The sequence below is a fragment of the Ictidomys tridecemlineatus genome, chromosome 2 (genome assembly GCF_052094955.1).
Source record: "Ictidomys tridecemlineatus isolate mIctTri1 chromosome 2, mIctTri1.hap1, whole genome shotgun sequence".
NCBI lineage: Eukaryota > Metazoa > Chordata > Mammalia > Rodentia > Sciuridae > Ictidomys > Ictidomys tridecemlineatus.
Genome location: NC_135478.1, coordinates 59,110,098 through 59,123,071, shown reverse-complemented (window position 1 = coordinate 59,123,071; position 12,974 = coordinate 59,110,098).

The window sequence follows — 12,974 nt, the reverse complement described above, 5'->3', positions numbered from 1 at the left end:
GCAAGAGATTTACCCAGAGAAGTGGATACCATGACAATGCGTGTAACCATGGTGTGACCGGCCTCCCTGACATGGCTCTCAAAAGCTTTCCCTCTGTGAAAACAGAAGCCTGTTTGCAAATTAATTAGTTTCTGGCGGCAGCTTGATTGTTGACCCAGAGTTTGTAGAGTGGAAAAACAATCAGATTAGTGTGCTCAGGGTAAAAGACCACTGTGCACTTGTGTGTGGCTTGCTCAACTATTGAAGCTATGAATGAAGTGAAACAAATTCTATTCTGAGAAGCCTAGGCAGAGGTTAAGTATGATGAGCCTGGAGATCCCCAACAGCAGGGGCTGGGGAATTAAAGGATTTTAGCCAGATAAAGCTGAATGACAGGGAGCAATGCCATTGAATTTTAATGACATGGATAGTTTTGACCAAAAAAGCCACTTGTTATGTTTTAATCATTCTGAGTGTAAGAGATAGGTTTACAATATTCAATTAAATATTCAAGGTAGGCTTGACACAAACACTTTTAAAATGGAAAATTTCATAAGCTTTCAAAATGGAAGGTATTAATTATAATCTCCCCAAGGTAACATGATGATATTGAAATGGAAAAAAAAAACAATTATAAAGTAACCTGATTTTTCATGTTGATAAAATTCTTTTATATTTACCACAGTATTGTATAAGGCACAAACTTCAGATGCCCTATAAAATTAATCCTGAGTCAAAGAGAAATGTTGACTCATGAGAATATATATTTTGTCATTTATTTTTACATAATTCAGTTAGTATAATTATATCTAAAAAAGTTTGACTTCAACTTTAGGGCAAAGAATTCTGGATGGCAGTGTTTGATGATTTAAATAAATTTAAAAGTTATTGATTATGCTTAATTTTGTAAGATTACATATCCTTTTAAGCCATATATACTTTTCCATTTTAGATACAACTGATAGATGTCTCCCTAAATACTCTAGTGATTGCTATCACAATATTTTTCATTCAAAAATCATTTATATGTCTCCATTTCAAAGTAAATTGAATGCAGATATTATTGTTTATCAAATCCTTTATCATCTAATCCTTGGTGACCTCTCCAATATTAAACACTACCATACGTAATTCAAATGGAGTCAGCGGTCCTCAAATTTCTTCTCTTTTATTTAACCTTACTGTTTTCCCAATGGATTTTAAGTATTCCTCCCTTCCAACCCTGAGTGCACATAGAAGCATTTTTGTATTTTTCATAGGGCCTGACATCCTACTTCATGCTTTAGTATTGTTTGAAATAAGAAACTTTTTAATGACTCTGCTTCATAGGCCCTGGAGTTTCGATATGTATACCAGGTCTACTCTCAATTTCTTATGTGACTTAGGAAGTCATTTACTTAATTTGTGTTCACCAGTGTTTATATTTTGTGAAAAAAAGGGGAGGGGGTAATACCAACAACTCATATGGTTCTTCTGGGGATACATGAGATAGAGTATGTAGAGTAATTAGAACAGTGTCTAGTGTCTGACAATATGGAAAATACAGAAGACATACGACAATATGGGAAGTACTAAAGGTGTTTAACTATGTTGGTGCTGTCCTATATAGACCACCTCCATGACATAGTACCTAATGCATATTTGGAAAATTAATGCAATGAACCAATCTCAATCATGCTTCCTTTGCTTAATCTGCTCTCAAGGCATTTTGTTTTCTTTGTTTTATTCAATTGATAACTACTTCTATATTAGGCCTATATTTCCTTAGGAAGACATAAAATATTTATTTTTAGTATTAAAATAATATATAAAATATTGATTATCATATTGTGTTTAACAAAACTAGCAGAAAAAACAATGAAATGAAATAATCAAGGCTAGAATTCAAGTAAATGTGTTTCTGTGTTAATTTAGCTCTAGTAAATACAATACTTAACCATTTAAATAAAGAAACCATTAGTTTAATACTTGTTAAAAATATTTTTTGAAGGATTGGGGTTATGGCTCAGTGGTAGAGTGCTCACCTTGCACGTGCAAGGTCCTAGATTCTGGGATAATGATAGTGACCCATGCCCTGTCCTTGGATCCTTAGCACCACATAAATAAAATAAAGTTAAAAAAATGAAATTTTTGATATAATAGCTAAGGAGAAGTTGAGGGCATTTATGACTGTAGGAAAATCATCTCTTCTGCAATAATACAGTTAAACTAAACTTTTTTCATAAGGAGACAAAAGTGTGTGGATTTTCTGGAGTACTACTGTATAGGTGGGCAAGTGTAGGCATCTGGCATAAGATTTCTGTGTCGTACTTTTCCCAAACAAAAAATGAAAGTCGTTTCTTCCTCATTTGGTTGTTAGAAGCACCATGAACGAGAGAATACATGTAATACATTTGGCAAAGTGATTTCTATTACCTAAAAATAAAATATAACCTCAAGTTGATATTAGCTGGTTTCATAATATGTGAGAATTTCATATTAGGACAATAAAACACCTAAATACATTGCATCACCCAAAATGTAGTAAACTGCACAATCTCACAAACTGAGAAACTGCATATTTCAAGGAAAGCAATGAAAGTAGCTTAAGGGAAACAAGAGCAGATGAAATGATAGTGACCCATGCCCTGTCCTTGGATCCTGGCTGTATGTACAGGATTTCTTGCCTAATGAGTTTTTCTCATTTTGATGAAAATAAATCCACTACTCCTTTCCTATAAAGAAAAAGAATTTTTCTAAGGTTAGTGACATATTTACTGCCAAGTTTTATATATATATATATATATATATATATATATATATATATATATCATTTAAAAGATTCTTAATTTCACATATCAACTAGATACAAATTATAAAATACAACCCAGGAAAAAGGTCTTTAAATTGCTTTTCTGATAATGTTACTAAGAAAGATTAAAGTATATTTAGATGCACTTAAAAGGAACATTTTCAAGGTAAAGATGTTTGGGTCACTTTAAGATTAAGAGACTAGACAAAGAGAAAATAAAGCCCCTTCACTCCAGCCTTGCCTCCCATTCCAGGCTCTCAGCAATGTATCTCTTTCCCATGGTACTTTGAATCATACATACAGTTTGCATTTTAGACGATATTATGATTATTTAAAAACTTATTAGTTTCAGAATAAAGATATTCTTTATTCTGAATTAAACTGAATTATTATTTATCGATAGTAATTTGTAAATAAAATAGAGGCAATGTTTAAAATTATAAGTAGAGTTTATATTATTTTGCATGATGATTTGCTAAATTATAACTATTTTAGATATAAAGTAGGCTGATTGCATAAGGGACCCATCAAAATGTGTCTCTTCAATATGCTTATAAATGTGTCTAAATACATATGAATCCAAATAATCTCTTTGCTCTTTTAATTACTAATTTGAAAAGATGCCAGAGCTTCAATATCAGAGAGCTATTTTACGTATACATTTATAAAATTCTAATAAGATTGTGTACAGGAAATTGGTGACAGCAGATTTGGTTTTCCCTTAGTGAGCCACACAGCCTTTTCAGCTTACCATACAATAGGATTTAAGTTACTTACTTCTGTTTTAGTCTTACAATATGAAATGTTACATTTATAGTTCAGTGAACTTTAATCTCATTGTTCCTAAATGTTAAGTAATACCAAGGTTGATATCCAACTAATGACTGTTCTTTAATTGCTTAATACTCATAGAACCAGTGTTTATTTTTCAAATGTGTTTTCAAAATACATTTGTGAGTAAAAAAATGTTATAGGAAGAAAAAAATCTTATACATCAAAAAATGAACTCTGCCATATGCAGTGGCGTACTTCTGTAATCCCAGTGGCTCTGGAGGCTGAAAGGAATATCATGAGTTCAAAGCCAGCCTCAGCAAAAGCAAAAGCGAGGCACTGAGCAACTCAGTGAGACTCTGTCTCTAAAAACTGGGCTGGGGAAGTGGCTCCGTGGTTGAGGGCCCTTGAATTTATTCCCTGGTACTGCACCCCTCCAAAATAAAATGACTCTGAAGATATAAAATGAAAGACATGGATTTTCACAAAACCTTATTAATTTTTGAATAATTTGAAGGGTAATTTAGTCATATAGACAATTCAATTTATAGAACCTTTTACAGAGCTAAGATGGATCAAGAAGACACTTAACATCTTTGTTCAATTTATTTACATGCTCACAGTAATCATATCAAACATTTTGAATGAAGAGAAACTATTAAAACATAAGGGGATAGTTCTGAGTGCCATGTGAAGGCATCAATAACTGACATTCCTGAAGTGTTATTTCTCTTTATTTCCTTTAAAATCACAGGAAAGAAACCTCACATTCTTCATAAATGATATCAAAGTAAATACAGGCAACTTTGATCAAGACTCGGTGCCCATATAATAAAATTATAATTGAATTGCATTTGAGAAAATTTGAGATAATTGTGTGTTTATGACTCACAGAGTCTGAAGTGATTTTACATTCTTTTTTTCTTTAACTGATTCTGCCTTATTTTTTCCTAATTCCTGAGTGAGAGTAACATGCAAAAGGTAAATTGAAAGATTGTCTGGAGTTGGAAGTATGCAAAAAGAAAATAGAAATATGCAGTGTCAGACAATCAACAGGTCCACCCTTGGATGCTGCTTGGTACAAATGTCATTTGATGGTGACACAGCAGAGGAAGCACCAGAGAGCAAAGTAGCCATGTCATGGAGATTTGCAAAATCTCTACCAAGTTTATCATTGTGTGAGTTAACTTTGTCATTTTGCCTCTGTGAATGTGCTGCAAACTCCATGTATCCATACTGGTTGTAAACTATTTATGAATTCACAAGTCACATACTCCTCAAAATGATCATATTTTATAAGCAAAAAAAATAATGCAACATGCACCAGTAGAGAATATTCTGATAGTAAGAACAAAAGAAAATTTCCTCTAGCTCATTAATGTAACTCAGGAAGCTGAGTAAGTTGTCATCATGCTGATTGACTACGTGGAACTATTGAATGTTCTCTAGAATGGAAAACATTAGGAATCATAAAGAAGATAAATAGTTTTTAGTAGGTAATTCAACTATTTGGAAGGAATCTGCAAAGGGAGGAGGGAAGAAGAGGAAAAAAAGAAAAGAAAATTTCTAATGTATAACAGTTACTTCCTGATTCGATTTTTGCTGCTATCACTCAACGATAATAAACAACATTCCTAGCCATAATAAAATTTATAACATCACAATTTGAAATAAACATCCACAGACTACACCATAAAATCTCTTTAAAGGTTTAACCCTGAAGTTTGTAATATAAGTTAGATGTGATGCATATTTAAGATCTTTTTTCCACAGGTTTAGAGAGTTTCAAAATGTTATTGGAACAAATAATAATTGCTGAGAATACTCAGATTGTCATTTTATATCTGACCATATGGCTGTCATTAATAACAATTAAGATAGTATGTAATATGATATTATAGAGGTAAATAGCTACATTATTAATGGAAGTTAAAAGTAGATTTTTTTGGTAGAGATTAAATAACTCATTTCAGTTGCTATTTATCTACTTGCTTTATTTTTTTTCCACTCTATTTTTAATGGATATTTTCCATTTCCCCAAGTCTCTTCTCTTTTTATCTCATTCAGTGTTTCTTTTTATCTCTGTGTAACTGAAGTTTATCAATCAACACAATATGTATATAAACTGTTTTTCTCTTTTTCATTTCCTGGTTGCTCTAAGTCCCTCCATTATTACTGGTAATAAGCTACATTTGCTAGCCACCATCATCTTACCTGGACAACTTCTATTTTCTATAAGTAATGAGCTGACTCAGTAGGAACCAAGACTGTTGTAAGGAGCAGAGCTGAATAGAGAGATTCCAGGCCTCCAGGATAATACCTAGAGAACTTGTCATGAAATGGAAAACTTGGAAATCTTAGCATGTCTATAAGATCCTGTGCACGTATTTACAAGATGTCTTTATATCTCAAAACCATTATTTAACTCATGAAGTTAGGGAGCAGTTGCTATCCATCTCCCTTTTAATGAAACACTAATTTTTTGATCCATTTGATTTTCAGGCTTTTATACTAAACACAAACTGCAGATTTTACTATCAAGTGATAGTAAGATAGAGTAATTTATAAGACATTCTAACTTTTGTCCAAATACGTGTGGTCCTTTCTTAGTGAATAGATATGGAAGAGAGTTCAGAAAGACAAGAAAATGGAAACTTTCTTCCTTTTTAAATTTTGAGGATAAAGGTGGGAATCAGTTGGAATCAGAAAAACTGTATGTTACTTGTAGATAATTTGATTATAGTTTTTTTTAAAAAATATGTTCTTTCAGTGTCATATATTTCTAAATATAAGGAAAGTCAGCAAAAATAATGAAAGGAGAAATGTTTGGTGGTTAGAAAGAAATAGTCAAGGAATTGGGAGAACTGGAAATAACATTCTTTTCTTTTCAGTAGAAGCTGGATAATTGATGACTTAGACTGTTATAAATGTAAATAAGATCTGAGCTTTAAAATTCACACATGAAATAATAATGAATTAATTATTAGCAACATTCTTGGCTCTTGATACAGAGATTTTTCTAGGTGTATTAAGATTTTATTTTGTTGTAAGATTTTAACTTTTAGTTTTATTATTTAAAGCAATGGCTGAATAGAAACTTAAAAACATGTCCCAAACAGATGGCTTCAAGTAACCATTCCACCTTAATAAACTAAACACAATTATTGCTGTGAAATTAAGTATAGTCATTTATTAATTTCTCTGGGCTATAAAATCTATAAATTTTATTTGATGTTATAGTTTTAACTGCTTTTTCATTTACATATAATACTTTTTTCATGATCTCAACATGTTGAAGAATATTTTTTAAATTAACCTTTCTTTGGAATATATGTATATTTTGCATTTCTTGTCATATAGTCTAAGAAATATATTCTATTTAATGTGTAATTATATAAAACTCACTAGAGTGTTGCTCAGAGATAATAGTTCTAGATATTTTCCAACACTCATTTCATGAAAGAATATAGAAATAGTAGAACCACTAGAATGAAAACTGAACTTAATTTTAGTCTTTATTACAGACAATAGATACTGTTTCTTAGTATTATTTAAGTAGGATGAGAGAAACTGGTTTCTATTCAAATCAAAGTTGGAAGTATAAATTTGGTTTAGAAAACACATTTATTAGTCAAGATCAGATATCTATGAAAACAATTCTATATTAGCACTCAAAAAAGGGGTGAGAAGAAGGAGAGAGAGGAGGAAGAGAAGGAAAAATAAGGCTGATACAGGGCCTGCCCTGAACAAAAACCAAAAACTGATTATGGATATCAGCAGCTATTTTAAATCGCATTCACTAAACTGTAGGTGCTATGACAGGTAGTGCTATAACAACGCTTATTCAAAAGCTTTAATATTTAATTGAAATTATTTGAAAAAATTTGCATCACTATATAAGTAATTTAAAGATGAACAAAAATCCTATATTGGTAGTATAATATTTTGTTGTCTTTAAAGTGCTTCCTATATAATCTCTTCATCCTCTCCAAATCTTATGAAATGGAAAACTGCAAGTACTAACATTTAAGGTTAGTAGCAACCTGTGATGGAGTGAAAACTAAGACTACACCCATGTCTACTGAATTCTAGGTGTGTTCTTTTTCTAGCATATTCATTCTATTATTTACAATTTTTAAAAATTGCTTATTTCTGCTATTTTCTAATATCATTTATATAGGAATATTTAACAAGTAATTATATAGATTATTGGAAGATAAAGTACAGGAACATAGATATTAAACAACAATGATCTGCTGAAGTCAAAGGATTCTATTCTACAGTGGTCCACGAAACAAAGAACTACATTATTTATGCATAGCTTAAATCACTGAAAACTGAGCTTGTATAAACCCTTGCTCCAAAATGTGAGACCCTTGAAGTAATTAGCAACTTGCCTTCCCTTGGGAGTTTGCTCAAAATGCAGAACTTCAGGAACCATCCAAATGTATTAATCCAGATCTGTACTTTATTAAGTTCTCTAATTAAAATTTGAGAAGGTCTAAACTATCAAGCTACGTAACATTTGTTTCGTTTTTTTAAAGAGACATGGAGATACAATGGCTTTTATACCATTGTACCTCAACAGCAAATGTTCTTATATCTGAATGTTTAGCACTCAAGAATGTGTGTGTTGTGTGTGTGTGTGTGTGTGCGTGTGTGTGTGTGTTTGTGTGTGTGTGTGTGTGTGTGTGTGTGAGAGAGAGAGAGAGAGAGAGAGAGAGGTCATTACTTAGATTCAGCTTGCTCATACAGGAGTCTAATTGAAACTGTGCAGTTCTAATATTGGCCTTCTTAAATTATTAACTTCTGTTCATTTAAAATGAGTATATAAATATAAAAGTGTATCCTTTGAACAGGGAAGATGGATTTTCAAGCATCTGTAAGTAAAGTCCCATTTTAAGCTGCTTGAATCAAAGCACTGAGACAGTGTCACATTAAAACAGCTGCAAGCACCCTTATGATGGCCTATAAAATCTTCCACAACTACATGCCCCATAAAATGTTAATAGTAACATTTAAAATATGGGGGAGGTCTGGTTGCTTCTAGGTTTAAAAAGTAGTCTCAAATAATTTAAAAAAAATATTTTCAGAAAAGATTAATATGAATTAACCATCTCTCATTGGAATTAGGCTAGAACTAATTTTATTTTAAGTGATAAATTAGGTGATATAACATTAACATAGTATAAAAATGTATATAATTGTCTGTAATTTCCATTTAAATATCTTATTTCCAAATTCTCAGTAAAGAAAAATGAGGTAAATTTTTAGTGCAAAACCCAGAATAAAACCCAAATATCAAATCACAAATTATATGTCTTATATGGCAACATTACATTTTAATTTGCAATATTAAATTTCAAATTATAGTTATGTGATATCATATATACACACACACACGAGTATTTCCAATATTAAGCACTCTCTAAATTTCATAACTATAATAACAATTTTCTTACTAGTTTAAACAGACATGATCCAAAAACCAAAATGATAATAATACTTTAATTTCAATATTAGGAATAGAAAAGTACAAAAAAACCCAATGCAACTTGATGTGAAATTTGAATTATTGTCTCTTAAGGGATAATAAATTCTTGCAGATTAAACAGGATGTGCAATAAGAATTGTTTTCAACAAAATAGAATTACTTTGAAAATTATGCCATAAATTGTCTCCTTTTCTTGCTTGAATTTCCTTCCCCGTATAATTAGACATCTTCAAGAATCTAAACTATTATTGTCTCTTAAGAACAAAAGCCACAGAAACTGCTAATTATATTGCAGTTAAACATGCTTTTCTACTTTGAAGAGATTCTGAATTTCCGGTAATTTTGAGAACATTTTCTGGCCAGAGAATGATAGAAGTGCTGAACGTGTCTCTAGTGTTGTAATCAGGATAATTAAGTTCTATCTATAATAATACTCACGTTATTAAAATGTTGCCAAGGCCTGTGCCCAATAAAAATTGACCTAAATCTTTCCTGGTCCCTAAATCTATTATTTTATTTTAGGAATCAGGCCACATTCTTACTGCTACTACCCTTTTACTAGAACCCAAGAGCCTAATCAGGGCAACTCAGAGGACAACCTCCCCTGCCAATGTCACACTATTGAGGTGGAGCTATTAATATACCCTAGGAAATGGGCAGATATCAAAATTAACATTCCCCATTTCTCATAAAATTGACTTTACATTTTCACAGAGTAAAATATTTTTGTCATTGTGTATTCAGAAAATATTTTAACCAAGAAGTTTTATGATTTTATGATAATTATTTTTTCTTAATAAAATTGCTACTTGAATTCAAACATCCTAGTTTTGTCCTCTATAGATTCTGAATTTTAAAAAACAAATCAGAAATACAGGTATACACTTGTATTTTAGGACTTTAATAAAAGAAGAAAGTGTTTTAAAATTGTTTTGCTTTTGTGTTGCTTAGGGTTTTGTTTCCAAATTTTACTCCATCAATAAACTTAATTTTGAAGTATATATAAAATATATGAGCAAGAAACTTGTACAATTCCTTTAAGAAATGTTTCAGAGCATAGGCAAAGCTAGAGAAGATTTTCAAGTTATTCTAGTTATGTGGTGCTAGAACAATAACTGTATTGGACAAAAAAAAAAGAAACTAGAAATGAATATATAAATATTCAAGTTCTAAATAATATTGTGAAATCAATTCCAATATTACAAGGGTGATTCTGTAATAGAAAATCTGTTAAATCAATTCATTACCTTAATATTTAAAAAAATAAAATAAGCTTTCTCTTGTTCAAGGTTAAAAAATAAGATAAAATCAAATGATTCCTTCTGATCAGTTTAAATCATGTTAACCAGTAATAGAACAAAATATTCTCACATGATAAAGAAATAATTGAGTACCAAATAGTTACCAAGAAGAACATTACCAATTCAAGTAATATTATATCATTTGTTTAGACAAATATTTACATGAGATGCATCCTAAACTTATCCAGTTCTTATTTAAACATTACCAATGAGTGAGATATAACTGTGAATTTGAGAAAGTTGAAAGGAAGTACTACTATGTTTTTCTTCCTTTTCAGAGAGATTTAAATCATGCCTGTTCTATATCTACTTGGAATGTTGATTTTTTCTTTCTTCTTTTTTTTTCTTTTTTTCTTTTAAGCTCTCTGATTAAGCACTGAAACTTTTAAAATATAAATCACACACACTTAAATGCACTTGTTTCATCTCATTTAATAAAGCACAGTAAGCACACTGTCTAAAAATTTGATGAACTTTCTGGCAAAGGGAAGAAAAACGTGCTCTAATTTAAAATGAGGTAGTTTAGGAAATGCCTTGTTTCTTGAAACTCTACCAATTTTCCCTTTTAAGAGAAGGCTTTGGTGTGAGGTCATTGATTAACTAAAACCATATAAATTATTTGTTACTGGGAGCAACAATTTTTCTAAATAGAAAGTACTATTTTCTTCAAATATAGTAAAAGAAGTCTTGCTGACTTGGTTTTCTTCATTCAAGTTTAAAAGTTCAAAGTTATTTCTAATTGTATTTTATGAAAAATATTTTAATTATTTTTTTAATATAGACTTCATTGTCAGCATGATTTTTTTTCAGAGAATATTTTTTTTTACTCATCTACTTTATAATGTCCCCTTCAGGTTGACAATAACCATATTGACAAAATATAGAAATATGAATATCTTTCCTCCAAACCTTTTCCATTCCATAGAAATTCTTTGGGAAAAACAACTGGCTTAAGTCTTTCATGTATTTATATGAACTCAAAATCAATATCGAGAGAGAGAGAGAGAGAGAGAGAGAGAGAGAGAGAGAGAGAGAGAGAGAGAGAAACCATTGAGAGATAAATAAATAAATTATTCTTCCTGGAGATTATTTACTGCATGAAATTCTATCTGATCTTCTCAAGTGACAAAAATAATCTTATTTAATCACACACCACTTTATACTTAGCATCACTCAAAAGCATAATAATATAAATAATGGAAGGGCAGTTGAAAAGAACAACTGAGTATATTCACAGTATGAGTTTATTTATTGGAGATCTAATGCAAGGAAGCATCTATAAATATGGCAGTTTCCTATAGTTAAGATATAATAAATAACAAAAATTATAGAAATGTCTGCAAACATTGTAGTTTAGGTAAATTGATTAAATCTAAGGATATCAAAATATTTCTAACCCACAGTTAACATTACAAGACACAGACTTCTAAACCATTATACATAGTGCACTTGTAAATAACAAGATACCACATACCATTCCCAGAATTTGCAATGGAAAAAGTCCCTCTAAAATATGGAGAATAAGGCACATCATTATATCATTTCTATTTTTAGATATCAACAAGTTCCCTTTTTTATAGCCAACCAGTCTCCTTAAAACCTATCTTGTGCTCAGCACTATGTTCCTGCAATTTAAGGTATTCACCATGATAGAAAAATGATCTTAAAGTGATATGACAGGTACAAATTCATCAATGAAACAATAAAACTAAAACATGACAGGCTTTATTTAAAAACAAACAAACAAACTTTATCACTGATTTCTTTCCAAAACAATTTTACCACCTATGGACAATTTCATTACGGAAATGTTCCTTTTTGAGGTCTGGGTTGTTAGCTCAATGGTAGGGCACATTCAAAACCCTGCATTTAATTCCCAGTACCAAATAACAGCAACAACAAAAGTTCCTGTTTACATAGAAGCTATTAAAGACCACAATATTTAAGTAGAAAGAACATTTTTGTTATCTAGACATAGAAAACTAATTACAGATTGAGATTTTACCATACAAACTTGCATCTCTGAAAATCTCTAGTACTTATAAACAGGCTCAGTTATATTGTTTGAATTTTGCTGTAGTTTAAGACTGAACATAAATATAGGTATTGGAAAAATAAAGTAAATTACATCATCCACCACCAATGATAATAATTATATATGCACATTCATTTTCTTAATTTTATCTTATTCCATATTTTTGCTTGAGTTCACCTTTGTTACAAACTAAAAAGAAAATATGTTACTTTTTTCCTCAGGAGACATAGAAATTTTTTTCTAATAGTTTGAAATTAAAACTTTCAAATAAAGCAAAGATAAAATGACCTTACAGAAATATAGCTTTGTCCTTCACCTAGACTATACAAATTAATAATTTATTACAATGTATCATGTATCTATTCATTCACTCCTCTCCATTTACCAATCATTTTTTATGAAATTGAAGTAGTTTGAAATATTAGTACACATTTTTCATAATGATTAACAATAATAGGCCTTCAATTATTTTGTTTTTTGAGTTAAAATTTACATATAATGAGGTGCCCAAACCTTAAGTATAATATACAAGGAGTTGTAACACAAACCCATATCAAAGAATGATTTGCTCAAGAAAGTTCTTGTTTACTCCTTATCAGTGGA